At 45.2% G+C, this 15,939-nt stretch overlaps 1 protein-coding gene across 1 annotated transcript in view; it reads right to left on the reverse strand.

The window, feature by feature from the left end:
• Positions 1-14,428: 14,428 nt before the first annotated feature.
• Positions 14,429-15,939, reverse strand: part of TSHZ2 (teashirt zinc finger homeobox 2) — a 201,995-nt gene continuing 200,484 nt past the window's right edge. The window contains exon 3 of the mRNA XM_065754319.1: positions 14,429-15,314. The gene's annotated coding sequence lies outside the window, so the exon portion shown is untranslated. The remainder of the gene's footprint in view (positions 15,315-15,939) is intronic.

Below are 15,939 nucleotides of genomic sequence, written 5' to 3' on the forward strand. Positions count from 1 at the left end.
TAGAAAAGTGACCGTGAAGACTCTTCCATGGCAGCATAGCCCTGTACTTCAGAACACACTTTGCCCATCAGTATTAACTATTGGGATACTACTGGTTTTGTATGATTCTTTGGAGGTAACAGTGCATATATAGAGGTACAAATTGTTGATTTTTTTTCTTTCTGTGTATTTATTTCATTCCATTTTGTTTTAATTGTTGAAACCGGAAGTTGTCAAGCAGTAGGAACACATTACTCATTTAATTTATAATGTATTTCACTTTAGTTGAGTTTATTATTACATGTTGGATGTAAATATAGACTTGGTGTTTTGCAAAACTGGTTTCTGTGTCTTGCTTTCAAAGATTAAAATTAGCTGGCTGGAATTCCACATTCCCTTGACTTTTCCATCATATTCAGACCCCCGTGGGTTGGGGAGAAGGAGGACCTGCCAATAACCAAACCCAAGCTCATGTCTGTTCAGTTACTCTCATGAAAATACTGAGTCACTTCCCAGAAAATTTGGCTGAGGTGTGGGGGAGAACTCTTAAAATAATGAAGCAACCTTTTGTTTCTTCCCTTTGAAGGATCACAGCCAGAGAAGAAACAGGGTTCTTGTATGCATTCATTGTAGTAATAAGTGGTGAGGGCATTTGTTTTTAAGCAAGCCTTTTTTTTTTTTTTCCCTCCTAAGCTTTAGGATTTGTAAGGGCTTAAATGTTCTTGGAAAAAAAAAAAAACAATTCTGGGTCTGATGTGTACTTGGAAGCTGGCTAAGGTGTCATGCTGACATCTGAAAACCAGGTTGAACTTTGGGTGGAAAAGGCTTGTCAAAGGACATTTGTCCTAAAGAGATCTCATCAGGCAGGGTCCCCTATGCAAAAAAAAACCTTCATTTGAGGGCACGTCTCTGAGCAGTGCCTTGCTGGCCCCACAGATACCAATTTGTGAGCTGCCAAATGGAAAGTGAAAGTTGAGAGCAAATCTCGCTTGCTGACTGAGGAGGGGATCTGTTAAAGATGTGGAACTGGTTCAAGGATATTCTGCTGAACATTCAGTGCTCATTTTTGCTTCAAGTCTGTTCCACCTTTAAGTGGTGAGGGATTTTGGAGACTTTTTTCCAGTGTTACCATGCTTCATTTCTTTATGACTAGTGAACAGCTTCAGCATTGCTGAAACACTTCCTTGCTCCTTTGAGATGTTACTCCCAGCCAAAGTTGGATTGGTTGGAAGGCTGAGGATATTTTTTGAAGAACGAAGGCCAGAAGAAACCAACAAAAAAGAGATAGTGAGTAAATATAGGCAGCGTTTTCACTATTGGTATTGGTTAAAGCTGTAGTGCTCCTGGTTGAGTGTTCTGTTCTCATTCCTCGTGGTTGGCATGATAACCCAACCCGCCTGCTGCTGCTTGTTTCCTCCAAGCACAGTGATGCTAGAGGACTTCAGCTACTGTCTGAAATGCTGGAAGGCATTACTGAGAAAGTGCTTCTCTACAGTAAAACCCATCCAGATCGTTTGGGTGGTAGCTTTAATTATAAGCATATGAGGGAGCTTCCTCTCTACTTTTAATGAGTTATCAGTTAAAATGCTCTCAGACAACTGTATGTCTTGAAACTGAGGAAACAACGTGAGCTCTGACAAGGAAGGTCTAATATTAAATTGCAAAGCAGTTCCTTGTTCCCCTTTTTAGTAAAAGAGGGAAATATGCAACCGTGTTACTGAGCAGATTTCTCTGTTCATTTGCACACACTTAAGAAAAGTGCATTTAATTAGGATTAGCAAGTCTTTAAATTGCAGATGGTTCTCAGGGGAAAAAATAGTTATGAGTGTGTTCATGACATTAAAATCAGTACATTTAATTCAATTTCATCTTAATATTAATTCATAACATCTGAAGTGGTAGTTCCTCCAGAAGATGTTCATGTGATTTTAGGATTAGTGGAGAAAATGAGATCTAGCATTTCCAAACATGTAACAGCATGATTACTCTGTGTAATTATGCAGATTGAGTGACTACATGCCAATTACAGAGCGCCCATCTCGACGTGCACTGTTATCTGTGACAAGGGGCTGTTATGTGAAATGTGGGATGTTTTAAGGTTGGGGTTCATTACCAAAGATGATCTGAGTCCAGGACTGGGCGGTGTGGAGTCCTGCACATATCAGTAGATAACAGGAAGTGTTGGTGTGCAGCTGCACAGAGAGCTGCCTGATGGGCTGGGGATAGCACTGCAGGGCAAGTCTTTAGACTGCCATATTGATTTCTGTTCTGATCGCAGACTCAAAAGTACAGCATCTCTTCATTTAAAGAGAGAAATGCAAAGCTGTGGTGTCTCCCCAGATCGTTTGCTCCTAATTTTATTGCTGTACCTACTATAAGTGAGCTATATCTTTCTAGGACAGGTCCAGCAGCAAGTATGAAAGCAAAGTAACACACTTATTTATCCTGCTTGGTCCAGAACTGAAGTGTGGAACTGGGAAATCCTGGATTTAGATAACACTGCTCCCTCTTAAGATTCCCTCCCTGTTTCTGCAGAGCTCACAACACTCAGTGCTGTGGCTTTCAGCTTCCAGGCTTTGCTGTGCTCTGCAGGACTCCTCACAACCCCTGAAGCTGGTGATGGAGGAGTGTGCAGAGCCCCTCCAGCTGAGCTGGGATGCCGTGCCCGCCTCGGCACGGGCGGTGACTTCTTGCTCAGTGAAGAAGTTCTGACTGTGGTGAAGTTCTGGGCTTCTCCGAAGAGGAAGTGTGCTTTCCAGGGCCTTCACTCTTCAAAATCCCCATCTCTGATGTGTCATCAGGGTTCCTTGCAAATCAGTTAACTCCTTGCTCTTCTCTCAGTGAGCACGTCGTGCATTTCTCTCTCTGTCCCAAAGCTGCATCTCCGTTCCATTGAACAGCACCTCCACAGAGGCCTTGCACCTTCTGTGACAGGAGAAGCTCTGTGTGACATCTGGAAATATTCACTGTTACCCCACTGGTTTGTCCTTATTAACAACGGTGGCAGCTCTACAGGGGACGAAGGGATGGCTTTCAACAGCATTTTGATTGAGAGGTGACGTGAAGTGTAGTAGAGAATCCCCCTCGTGAGGGGATTCTCTATTACAATTCTCTTACTTCTATTACTATTCTATTACTATTCTCTATAAGTTTCCCCCTCGTGAGAGCTCAGTGTTCGAGCATTAGATGGCAGTGTTAGCAAAGAGAACAAGGAGAGCACAGGCTGACAAGCCAGCTTTGCTGCAGGTGCTCTACGTCTTAAGGCCAAGCTCACTTTGAATTCCTAGATTACTTAGCAATGACACGAAAGTAGATGGAAATAAAACGAGCAGAGCTGCCCCCAAATATACCTCTCACTGAAGAAGATGCTGCCCAATGTAAGTAGTTTGTGCAGCAGAAGTGTCAGTGCGACCTGCGTGCTTCACTGCTGACTGAGATGAACCCAAGGACATCTGCAGATGTGTAAGTGCTGCCTCTGACTTTCTCTATTTTCACTCTGACTTTCTCTTCTCACCCTCACCCTCTCACTATTTACTGGGCTGTGTTGCCACGGAGCAGATCTGGAGCACGGTGTAGCTGCTGGCCACCGTTATTTCCGACTGCTTTTATAATCACACATTTTATAACGGGGTGCACATCACTGAGACGTTTGTCTGAGGGAATCTTCTTCTTTCTCATGAGCCAATCTGCCCTAATAATTGTGCAACACTTTGGCATTTAAAGCTAATTTTACACATATGGGATGTCTTCATTCACCCCCGATGAACGTAATGACCTAATGCAATTAGTGATTTCTCATCCTGTGAGGATCCGTTCTGTGATTTCATCCCCTGATTGGGGACGTGGTGGCAGAGGAGCGCTCCCTGCGTGGGCTGCGTGCTGTCCTGGCGGCTCTGGAAGACCAGGGGCTGCCTTTGGTGTACATACATCAGTCTTCTGATGTACATAGATGTATGTATCTTATCTCAAGGAGTTAATTAAAAGCATTTCTAAATAATTGTTAGCAAACCCAGCGATGTTTTAACGTCAGGGTTGAGCACAAACTGTTCATGGAAGTGAAGGTCAGAGCCACTAAAGGAGATCAGTGTTAATTCAGAATAATGCTTTCACCGAAGTCGTGTTTTTTCTCCTGTGCTCTTCCCATACCAGCTCACAGAAGTTTGGGCCAGCAGAGCACGTTACTTTGCCATCTTTGGTTTTCTGCCCTTTGCTTTCGGTTGCTGTACAGATAACACCTTCTCCAGGCTCAGTTCTGTGCTGAACTTCACAGTGAATTGCCCTCGAACTGGAGCAGTGCCTCGGTGCCCTGTCCCTGCCAACGCTGCTGGTTTGCTCTGGGCCTCACACAGAGGTGGACTGGGAGGAGATTTAGCACTTCTTAATTTCTGTTCCTTATTGATATACGTTTCTTGCTGTGTGTGGATTTACGTTTCCATTCTCCTTTCCTCTGCAGCTGATTCTGAAGTAAAAGGTAATTGAACTCAACGTTTCTGCTCAAGTTGGGTCCTGTAAAACTCTTTGAGCAGGAACTGAAAGTGGGACTCAGATGCTTTGACAGAATCTGTTTTCAGACAGAAAAAGCTCTTTCCCAGCAGGAATTGCTGCTTTCCTATCCCACTCCAAAATCCTACGCTGATCATCTTTAAAGCATTAGCACAATTGTTTACAGATGGGCTTGTGTACCAAGTGGAGGCCTTTCCCTTTCCCTAACCCCAAGTACTGCTGTGTGTCTGAGCTCAGGGGCTGCTCCTTTTCTTCATTTAACCACAGTGAATTCTGCGATGAGCGTATCCAGACCTATCGATATTTCATTAGTTACTGCAGAGAAACAAGCCAACAAAGTTCTCAAGCACTTGTAATGCTGTTCAGTTCTTGTTAACTAAATGGAGATACTTGAATGTCCTGTTACAAACAAGCCTTGTTTGCTTTTTCTTTTTTTTTTTTTTTTGAGTCAGTGATTTTTGGCTCTGCAATTACACAGCTCAGTAGTGGGACACAGCAGTGATTACACTGCTGCCCTCGCACTCCAGAAGCTGGATTCAGTAAATGCTTTAGCAATAAAGATCAGTGACAGTCCACCACCCAAAAGCACTGGGGCTGAGGAGTGTAGGCTCGCAGAGTGCTTTCTGTCCTTTAAATCCTGCTCATTACCCACTGCGTGTGGCACAGAACAATGCCCACAGTGCTGGAGGACCCCGGGCCTGGTGGTCCCTGGTGACATGCTGGAGATGGGCAGGCACTGCTCGGTGCCCAGACTTTGCTGTCAGCCCATCTTTACATTGTAAAGCATTCAGCAGGGGGAGATAGGATGAAATTTATTCCTGAATTGTTGAATAATGTAATATACGTGTTGTACATAAAAGGATCACAAACCACCCTGCCTGATTCTCCTATGAAAACGTTTAACTTTTATTAAATCAAGACAGTTTTAAGGAGCAGCAGAAATGAAAGCAAAAACGGCAGCTGAAGCAGTGAACCAGCTTTCAAAGTTGCCCCGGAGCCAGAGGAGCCGTCCGAGAAGCGGAGGGGTTGAATTTGTCTGTTTGTTTGTTCTCTTGGAGTCTATCACCAATAATTAAAAAACAATGAGCTCCAAGTTCAAACCCTCGGAGTAACTCAGAGCTGTGGCTGTACCGCTCTCCATGTGGGAAGCAGAATTTGGCCCTGCCCGGCCCCAGGGATGGACAAGGCTTGTCCCACGGCCTCACCCTGCAGCCGGGTGCTGAGTGCTGCTCAGGGCTGTGCTCCAGCAGGGCTGCTGCCTCACGCAGCCATGAACGTATTCGGGGCAGTGCACCGTGAAGGTGAGACTCCTCTTAGGCCAGGATTTGGCCTCAAACCTATGAAAGATGCCTCTAGCATTAACTGCTCTTCCTAGGAAGGAAAGTGGCAGAGGACCCTGCGTGCTGGAGTTAAGTCAGAAAGGCGAGACAAAGCCCCGGGGAGCGGTCTGCAGGGAACAAACCTGTATTGGCAGACAGCAAGATAAATTGGATGATCTAATAGTCCTTTTCCATCTCTAAGTTTTATGATTCATTTGTTATTTTAGCCATCTCTATATATTTTTTATTTTACCCTGGAGGGGTTTCTTGAGATGTGTGCAATATATTCCTTAAAAAGAAAAAAAAAAATCACTTAAAACAACAACAACATCAGCCTGTACTGCAGAATGAGGCACTGGCTCATAACTGCTAATGAGCGACCCGGAGTGCAGGAGAGGGAGAGTGGCCCTCGTCCTTTGGTCCCTGGGTGCAGGATTTGCCTTCGGGCTGCAGGTTGGAAGGTGATGGGCATGAGTGTTTGGCTCTGAGCATTGGGGTGGGAGGCTGGGGAGGAAGGGAAGGACTGTGCTGGCTGGATGTCCCCAAGCAGGGCTTGGGAATGGCTTGGGAACAGGAGCTGCGCCGCTGCCTCCACACATCTGGCTCCAGGTCGTCTCCTGTTTTATCACCCCAAGGAGGAGCGGTGGCAATTAAATGCAGCCAACAGGTGATACTGTACCCATCAAAATGTAACGCGTGCAAGTCTTGGGAATCTCTGCCACGGCTGGCCTTGCCTCATCTGCAGTAAATAACAAGTGATGGCTCATGGGGCATCGGCACGAGCTGTCGGGCTGCGGCGTGTGAGGCATCGCCCGCATCCGAGGGAGCGTTACGGGGAGCGAGGGAGTGCTTAGGGAAACTAAGTGTTAAAATGAGCCATCCGTCTGAGGTGGAGCAGTTGAGAGAAGGGTATTTGGTATCTCAATCATGCCTGCTTTATGGCTGGCGAGCCCTGGATTTGTGTGACAGCGGCCCAATGCCTCGCTGTAGATTACATCATAAATAACCCAGGCATGGAGTGGTCAGAGGAGCGGATGAGGGAACGAGAAGGATGTGCAGGAACCGACTCAGGATGGTGTCACTAGATTTTCCTTTTTTTTTTTTTTAAGATTATTATCAAAGGGGAGGGAGACTGCTCGAAACCATTTGTGAGTTTTACTAAAACAGGCACATTCCTGTGGTTTTTACTCCCACTGCCTCTCCAGGTCAGTCTTTTTCTTCTCCGTACAGAAAGAAAGGAGGGGGGAAAGAAAGAAAAGAAAAACCCACACAAAAATCAATCCATCAAATGTCATTACAGATTTATTAAGCCTGATGTAGAAAGACTTTTAACAGTAACATCTTCAGAAAGCATAAAAAGAGCACTTCTGTTCAGTCTTGTGCTTTGAAAATCTAAATATATTTTTATCATATAAATAATTCTTTTCATGTTTTAAGTGCATCTGTTTTTTTTTTTTTTCCTTTTCAAATTTCCATTATACAATTGGCCAAAACTGAAGTCTGCATCGACTGAAATGAAGCCATTTGCAAAGCTAATGATGTTGTGAAGCATGTCTATGGTGAACCGTATCAGCTAGATTTCAGAAAGGTAGTTCAATGAGTGCAGCATTAAAATGAGGGACAGCCTCCAGCAAAATCATAATTGAACACACCCAAGTCCTTAATGTCTGCAGTTGGGTTTCCTGATGCAAATTACGATAACATTTCAGATGTGAGCAGTCGCTTTCCAATAGCTGCGGTGGAAAAGAGACATTTTATGCCACAAAGGGAAGAATTACCATGTTTAAAAATGTAAATAATATATGTATAGAAACCTTTTTTATGGAAATGAGGCATTCAGGATTATGTGAACAGTTTGGGCTATTTTTTTTCCTTTTTTTTTTTTTTTTTTTTTCCCCCTTTTAAACACAACAGATAAAGATGTGTGATCTATTATTCAGGGCTTTAATTACAGTTCGAAAACCGCAGTGATTTTATTAAAATAAAAATAAAAATCCCTGGGCATATAAAGTAACGTTTTCTGCGGTGAAGTTGAGGGATTTTTTGTTTTTTAACAACCATTTGCTGCGATAAAGATACAGAACACGAAATCACCGCTGCTTCGATTCGATGCCCTGGAATCGTCCACAGAAATACTCCTTAAATGCTCCGGGATCCAAACGTCGTCCCCCGAACATCAGAAAGTAAATAGGTCTGACCTGATTTAAATTTAATGAGATCCACAGTCCTGATTGTTAATGATTGGTTTGGGGGAACCCAAAACAATAAAGGCGGTAATCTCCTCCGGTCTCAATTATTATCCAAATTTATTGAGCAATCAACCAAATAGAAAAATAAAAATAAAATAAATCGTTACCCTTTGCAATTTGCTCAGTTTACGTTGGTGGCAATAAGTGAACAGAGCACAGCGGGGCTGCCAGGCCGGGCTCCGTGCCGTGCCGTGCCGTGCCGTACCGAGCCGTGCCGTGCCGTGCCGAGCCGTGCCGTGCCGAGCCGTGCCGAGCCGTGCCGTGCCGAGCCGTGCCGTGCCGAGCCGTGCCGTGCCGAGCCGTGCCGAGCCGTGCCGTGCCGTGCCGTGCCGTGCCGTGCCGTGCCGTGCCAAGCCGTGCCGTGCCGAGCCGTGCCGTGCCGTGCCGTGCCGCTAGGTGGTGCGGTCCTCCCGGCACAGCCATCGGAACCCAGTGAAACATGGTTTTGATTAAAGCCTCCTGTTGGCTCAATCATCTCAGTCATTTTACAAACATCCTTAATGTGGAAGAGGAACGCGGCGATGTCAGGAACGGCCTTGGGGCCCATTATAAACAGCAACAAAATAAATAAGGGGGAGAAATGAGAGGTCATGAAAACAAAATGAAGCTAATGTTTCAAATGTTGACAATTACGAACAGTTCCTCCAAGACGGCATTGAAAAATAAAAATAAAAATTCAGGCACTATTAGATAGAATACAAAGAGAATAATTGTACGTGTATGAGTTTTTCCCATGGGACAAAGCATGCCTTAAAAGCAAAACTTGAGTGAGCTTTCCCGTCCCCCCACCCCCCGGTACAGCCAGCAGTTGGGCAGGTCTCATGCAAACACAGCCTTGCTTCCCCAGCTCCTCCAGAAACCCGTCCCTAATTCCCGTATGAGCCACTAAAGGTGACGACCGAGGAGATAAACAAACAGAAGTTACAAGCATAGTTCCTAGAGAAAAAAAGAAAAGAATCCCCCGTTACGGACCGATTTTTGTAGGAAACAGAAACAAGCCAACAGAACAAAATCTGTGTCCAGAACATGGCAATATAGTTAATATATACAAATATGTACAGTATAAAAATGCATCGAAGGCATAACTTCCCATCCCAACAAGCTGCGGTGCACCACGGAGAGCAGCTTGCCCCCTGCAGGTACACAGCAATGTATTCTGTACAGCATGCACTCGAGACCAGAGCAGCGCAGCAGCACTGCAACGCTGCACACAGAAGTCCCCACGAGTCCTCTTGGAAAGGAATCCCGTTTGCGTTGGTAATATAAAAAATGTGTTTCATCTCTCGTTTCACGATTTGTAATATATACACTTTTATTTTTTTAAAGAGAAAGAAGGTTTTGATTCATTTTATTTATTTATTTATTTTAAACAAATCCTAGAACTAACACCACGGGTCATGTATGTAACCTGAAGATGCTGCCAATAGGGAACACAGCACACAGTGCGGGCACTGGGGTGGAGCAAACCCAAGAGGCTGACCATGATGGCCAACCACGCTCTTATTCAAAATGGGGTCAGATCCCTCACGGTTTGTGCTGACGCATTCAAGATAATGATGAAAGAAAAGAAATGCACCAGAAACGACAACAACAAAACCAACAAAGGAAAGGACAAATGAGCAGTGCCCGAGCAGCAGGCAGGAGGGCATCTCATGCCAGAGACGTATGACAGTTAAGTACCCTGAGCCAAATAAACTGTTCAGCTTGTCAGCTTTTGCAACCTGTATGGCACATTCCAGCGTTCGCTGCGTCCCAAAGCCAAAACGCTGCTTTGTATGTCCTGAAGACCTCGGCTGCCCGCACCATTTCCGTCTTCATTTCCAAACTTTATTTCCTGCTTTACTCATCTGAGATGTCTAAGGAGGGGATCTGTTGTCCTTACTCGGAGCCAAAAGCGTAGCAAAGGAGAGCTTGCTTGGCTAGACAGTGCGGCCATAGGGCTGCATAGGGATCACCGTGTCCTCCGCCAGCGTGCCCACAAAGGACACCTCATGGGCTGTGAGTGAGGACAAGCTGGAGGTTTGTGACTGCTCTGTGACTGCAGTTGGGCCCTCCAGTACCACTGCTTTTTAAAATGCTCTCCACTGTGCAGACGCTTTGGTTCCAGACACAGCACAACCACCTCAGACTTGGTCTGCTCCTAATATTTTTGCCAAAAACCACCAGAAGTGTGCAGAGCTCTGTGTGCAGCTTCTGCTCTCCCTGCTTTCATATCCCCTCGTTCTCCTTCCAAAGAGATTTGGAGAACAAAGCCCTGCCCTCTGTGAAGTTGTTGTGTGCAGTTATTACTGCGGGAACTTATCTTAAGGGAAGAAGGAAAAGGAAAATGCGGGCAGCATCTCTTTCTGCAGAGGGCATTTATTCAATGCCACCAATGGAAAGGTGTGTTGGCTTCAGGTGCTGATAAAGCAGCTCCTCCATTTGGTGACACGTGACTTGAAATGGACCGTTAGATGTGTGTCATTTTATCCCTTGTAGGAATCACAGCGTTTCTGTCTATGGCTCAAAGCACCATACATAAAAAAGACTGTACCTCCTGGTGCCCATCTCAAACTCTTCAGTAATGTTCCTGAAGAGTCGTTTGTTTTAGAGACATCTGGTGATGTCTGGCAGATCATTTCCTACAGCGGACGGTCTGGGAAGAAGGGAAGAGGCAGCAGGGATGTGTGAGGGCAGCAGGAAAAGCAGCCAGCAAAGGCTCCATGCACTGTGGCTTTGTACCCTAGAGAAGCTGGCCCCTGTCTCCTTGTGGGGAGCAGGGAAGAGGAATTCAGCCCTGAGGCTCCCAAACACAGCTTACTGGGAGCAAAAGTGACCCGCTGGACTGCGCAGGAGGATGGGCACACACCAGTGGTGCTTCTTCAAAAAATATAGAGGTGGTTCTATCAGTTCTTTTGCTTGGGGACAGATGGCCCTTAAAGCCTGGTGTAATTGCAATGTATTGATTGGGAATCTGTGATCAATACTGTCTTTATGGAGAGAATTTTAAATATAAATTGCATCGTATATCTGGGAAGACGAAAGCCCTGTGTGACAGAGAGCCACCTCCACCTCGCAGGAACACTTGGACCAGCTGGAGAGTTACGATGGGGATGGGGATGGGTACGTGGCCTCAGCACAGCTTGTCCCTGAGCACAGAGCAGAGCCCTGCAGTGCTGGGAAGAAACTTCCATGGAGACCTCTTTCTGCCACCTTTGGCCATGTGTTTCCCCAGCGGGTTCGGTTGCAGTGCCATCTTCCTGCAGGATTCATCCCAAGGCTGGCTGTTTGCTTTCTGTGCAAGGCCCAACCATGCCTGCATCCTCCCCCAGGGGGCTGCCCCGTGGGCACCAAGGCTTGGATCAGCGTCAGGAAGGGGCTTGGTGGAAGTATGAGCAAGGAAAGGATCAAGACTAAAACTTAGGGGAACAGCAATTGCCCTGCAGATGTATGAGCAGCCTGCAAAGCTGGCATGGAAGGCCTCAACTTCTGTTGTGTTAATATATAATTATTGATTTTAAACATGACTTCTTATATCCTCCACGATCTCTAAAAAAGCTCGGTAGGTCAGTCCTGTAAATACTTTCACAAGTAGGTAATAAAAATCATGATGAAGTTGCATTGACAAGTAATTACTGGGTAGGTTTGTTAGCGGATTCTCAAAGATTTTTTTAAACCAACAATTATTATTGCACTAATGACAGCCATTTTTAAAGTGAAGTGTCCTTCTTCTCAACTGAAATAATAAGGGCCTGGAGAAAACACCTGAGACTGATATACTGCAATTCTTATATACTAGATTCCAAAGAGATGCTAATTTTGTCTCCCCCTTTTAAAATAAAAGATATATATTTGAAGGTGATATGGCTTATTTTGACACGTGTGGGGGCAGGAAGGGAGCTCTGGCTTCTGAATAAATCTCTCAAAGCAGTGTATACAGGTAACAATTCTTGCTGCTTTATTGCAGTGCAAGAGCATAAACAGCTTGGATACGTGGTGCATCAATATGCCACTTGTTAATAAGCAAGGACGTGGATCATAAATATTCGGCTGTTTGATCACCAGGCTTTTAATTAATGTTTTGATGATCTCCAATAAGAATAAAAGTCAGAGCGATAGATATTGAGTAGATACGACAGAGAAAAGATGCAATGATTTTCTATGTTACCTGATTTATATGACAGATAAACTATCAACTCCTCCAGTTTCATACAGAGGAAGCGAGAGGAGAGACGTACATTTTCTTTTTTTATATCGTATTGTAAAAAAAAAATAAAAAAATCACTTAATTCAAATGTGTATATAAAATGCTCCCAGAGGACAGCGATGCAGGCAAAATAATCAAGGTTTAGCTCTGTGTAATAAAGGTTTGTGGCCAGATTTTAAATGAAGTAGCTGTCCCTGCTGTTGCCTGTGCCAGAGCAATGCTTCTTGAGCAAAGCGAGGCATGGTGTGAGCCAGCCCTCCCTCGGTGGGATCGGCCCCAACAAACATGGTGCTTCCAGCCCCAACGTCCAGGGATCCCGCACCAATGCAGTGGTGGTGGATGCTGGCCCTGCTCCTCACCACGAGCACAAGTGCGTCCTGCCGTGGGCGCCAGAACGCCTCTCTTCTGCCCCAGCTGAGCTGCAGGTGCCCCGCGGGGCACAGATGGTTGGGGCTGGGGCTGCAGGCTCAGGGCCGCCTTTCTGCCGTGGCAGATGGCAGGATGCCCACCGACGGACACAGGAGTCGATGGGAATCTCATGCACCGAGGGCCAGTAGTGTTCCACGGCCTACAGAAATTTGGGAGAGGAAGAGGGATGGAGCCGCGGCGGCAGTGTCTCCCACGTGGCGTCTGATGGCGGCGCTGCCTTTGGGTCTGCGCTGCGGGCCCTCACCTTGTGTGACTTCGCTTAATAACTCTGAGCTGGGCTGTGCAATTTAACAGCTTCTGCAGAGCTCGATGCTAATGCATTGATTTTGCTTTAATAGAATTTTGTTGTCAATGGACGGCACTCAGCACGGCGCAGGCTTCAATCTTAACCCATCTGAAGGCTCTGCTCGTTTCCAGTTGAGCTCCGTTCATTTCCAGTTGAATAGGTTAAGCAAAGACAGACCTCACTGTTCTCAATTCACTTTATGATCCTCCCATCATAAAAAATAATATCAGCACCTTGCTTTTCATGTCAGAACTACATTTGAGCTGCTATTCCCTATGCCCATGAGTAAATCCCATAAAAGCCGCCCCGTTGTACTGTCGCTATTTTTCCTTGTGGATGATTGATTGATGGATGAGTGCTGACACTTCAATGAAGCTATTTCGACTGCCATCTCAATCCGATGATGTGAGGGGTATATTTTCTGTCCATGCCTCATTACTTCAGAATGACATTCCTGGAACTTCATTTACTTTTTCCCTCCTTCCCTCAAGCGCCATATTTTTTCCCATCTAGGTTATGCATGCCATAAAAAAAGCAATTTGCTATTATATGTGGCATAAGGGCAACTCTTTCCCTAGGAGGTAAATAAGAAGGGCCTTTTTTTTTTTTTTTTTCGCCTCCACACTGAATTTAGGGATCATGTCAAAATTTCCCAAACATCTCCAAAAGAGGCCTGCACACCAAAGCAAGGGGGGAATGCAGCAAACACATTCAGTCTGACATTGTGAGCGCTGCACTTCGGTTTTATCCTCGAATGTCTAAAATATAACAGCAAAAGACACCCCAAAGCCCTCTCTCTTGCAGGAGAAAGATCCAATCCTCCAATTGTGCCTCGCGCCCTTTGAATATTTCATTTGCAATGGGGTAGCGGTTTGCAACTGGATCCAGACTTATTTCGCCTTTGAGACTCAGGAAAGTTCATGGTTAAAAATCCATCCAGAGATGGATTTGCCTGCTGCAGGTTGCTCCAGTTGCCAGGAAGTGCTCATCTGGAGCAGGCAGAGCTCTGCAGGCGGTGCGCCAGGTCGCGCGGGGCTGGTGGCATCAGCACGCCCAGCAAGCTTCTGTGAGTTGACTCGGGACCCGATTTTCATCTGTGTAATACAGTATTCCCGTTAATAATAATGTATAATTAAGACATCCGTTAAAAATCCATAACGTTAATTTAATGGAGAAAATCTAATACAGTTCTATTGGAATTTTTACGTTAAATTAACTTTAACGGGCTTTTAATGGATGTCTTAATTAGATCTCATTATTAACGTGAATATTCCACAAATTAAAACTAGGAGCTCAAAGTTTTAATGAAAAAAGTTAGGAGCACCGATTCGAAGTCGCCGTCCTCTGCCCTTCCCCTCTCCCCCCGGGCCGAGCGACCACCACGGACAGCGGCCCCGACCTCGTGCTGGGCCACAAACCCAATGGGACTCCATGGGCTCCGACGGAGGGATTTGGGTTTACGCACACCTAACGACAAAGGATTTGTACTTTATTATCTTATATCTATATATAGATATTTATATAGTGATATTTATATATAGATATACCTATATTCATAGAGCGTTCAATAATCTAACAATAGTACTTTTGTTTAAAAATCATCGCATGTCTTCGTCATAAACCGTAATGGAGATTTAAATATATATATATATATCTGAGGAATAAAACAAACTGAAAATAATCCACTTTAAACAAATCTTTGGCAGCAACATGGTTAAGCATAACTATTTGAACAACTTGCACAGAAGATTAACATTGTTCAGAGGTTTTTTGGCTCAGAATCTGTTTTAACTTAATAATTCTTGTACTTACTGTGATGTATTGATCCCTAGTGCAATGACTGGATTGGGCAACCCAGGTGCAACAGTAATAGCTGCACTGAATAGAAACATTTCCTTTAGACAAACTATCCCAAAGGGGTTATAAATAGGAAATGGACATTACCATGAGAAGTAAAGCTTCCAATGTGACTGCATCTTGTGTAGAACAGTTGGACATTAAACTATGAAGATTTTTTTTTTCCTGTCAAGTGTTACAAATTGATGAAATAAGTACATCAATGTTCTCAGTCATTATCTTACTTCAGTGGCACTTTGTTTTAGTGACAGCGAAAAGGGACAGCAGAGACCAGACAGCCCCAGTGCAGTTTATCAATGAAAATCTAATATCGTCCATAAGCAGGAGAGTGGAAATCAATACTTCATTACCAAATTGTTAGTGAGGATGAAGAAGAATAGCTGGAGATTTTTTGGCAGTCTTCTCGGTCCGGGTTGCTGTAAGTTCAATGTCAGGATTGGGGTGCTGCGTAGAGACGGGCTGGGTGTGGGAGCCTGGGCTGGAGAGCTGGAGCTAAGGCATTCGTCCTGCAAGCAGAGCAAGAGGAACTAGTGTTACCAAGATTTTAACCGTGTGTCCACACTGAATTGAGCGTGGACTTTTATTCAGTGAAATTCTAGAACTGAGTCAGCTTTGCTTTACGTCCTCCACACCTGGGCTCACAAAAAGGCAAGGACATGGAGGTCAGGCTGGACAGGGCTCTGAGCACCCAACTGAGCTGCAGATGTCCCTGTTCACTGCAGGGGAGTTGGACCTGATGATCCTTAAAGGTCCCCTCCAACTCAAACGGTCCTGATTCTTTCCTGTGACCCATGAGTCCTCAAATCAGTGCGTCAGCTCCACCAGGCACTGCAGCTCTGCCAGGTCCTCTGACTCTGTCACTCTCTGCTGTGATCTTGTGTTAGTTAAGCTTGGTCAACATGAAGAAACTCATTTTACAGCTGGCCAAGAGTGTGCTCTAAAATCCTCATGGAGACCCGTACACCTTGGTGCCCATCTATTGCTTAAGTTACTGGGATAGTCCTGAGCCATTTCTGCTTGTGCATCTCCCCTCCCCAGCATCACAAGTCGCTCCTCCACGTGGACCTTTCCTGTTCTGCATTGCCTAAAAGTGCTAAGTGGCTCTCCTTGTGAAGTTACTTCCACGTGGAG

This window comes from Cyrtonyx montezumae, unplaced genomic scaffold (genome assembly GCF_038088225.1).
Source record: "Cyrtonyx montezumae isolate F1298 unplaced genomic scaffold, pur_monq_1.0 scaffold_9, whole genome shotgun sequence".
NCBI classification, from domain to species: Eukaryota; Metazoa; Chordata; class Aves; order Galliformes; family Odontophoridae; genus Cyrtonyx; species Cyrtonyx montezumae.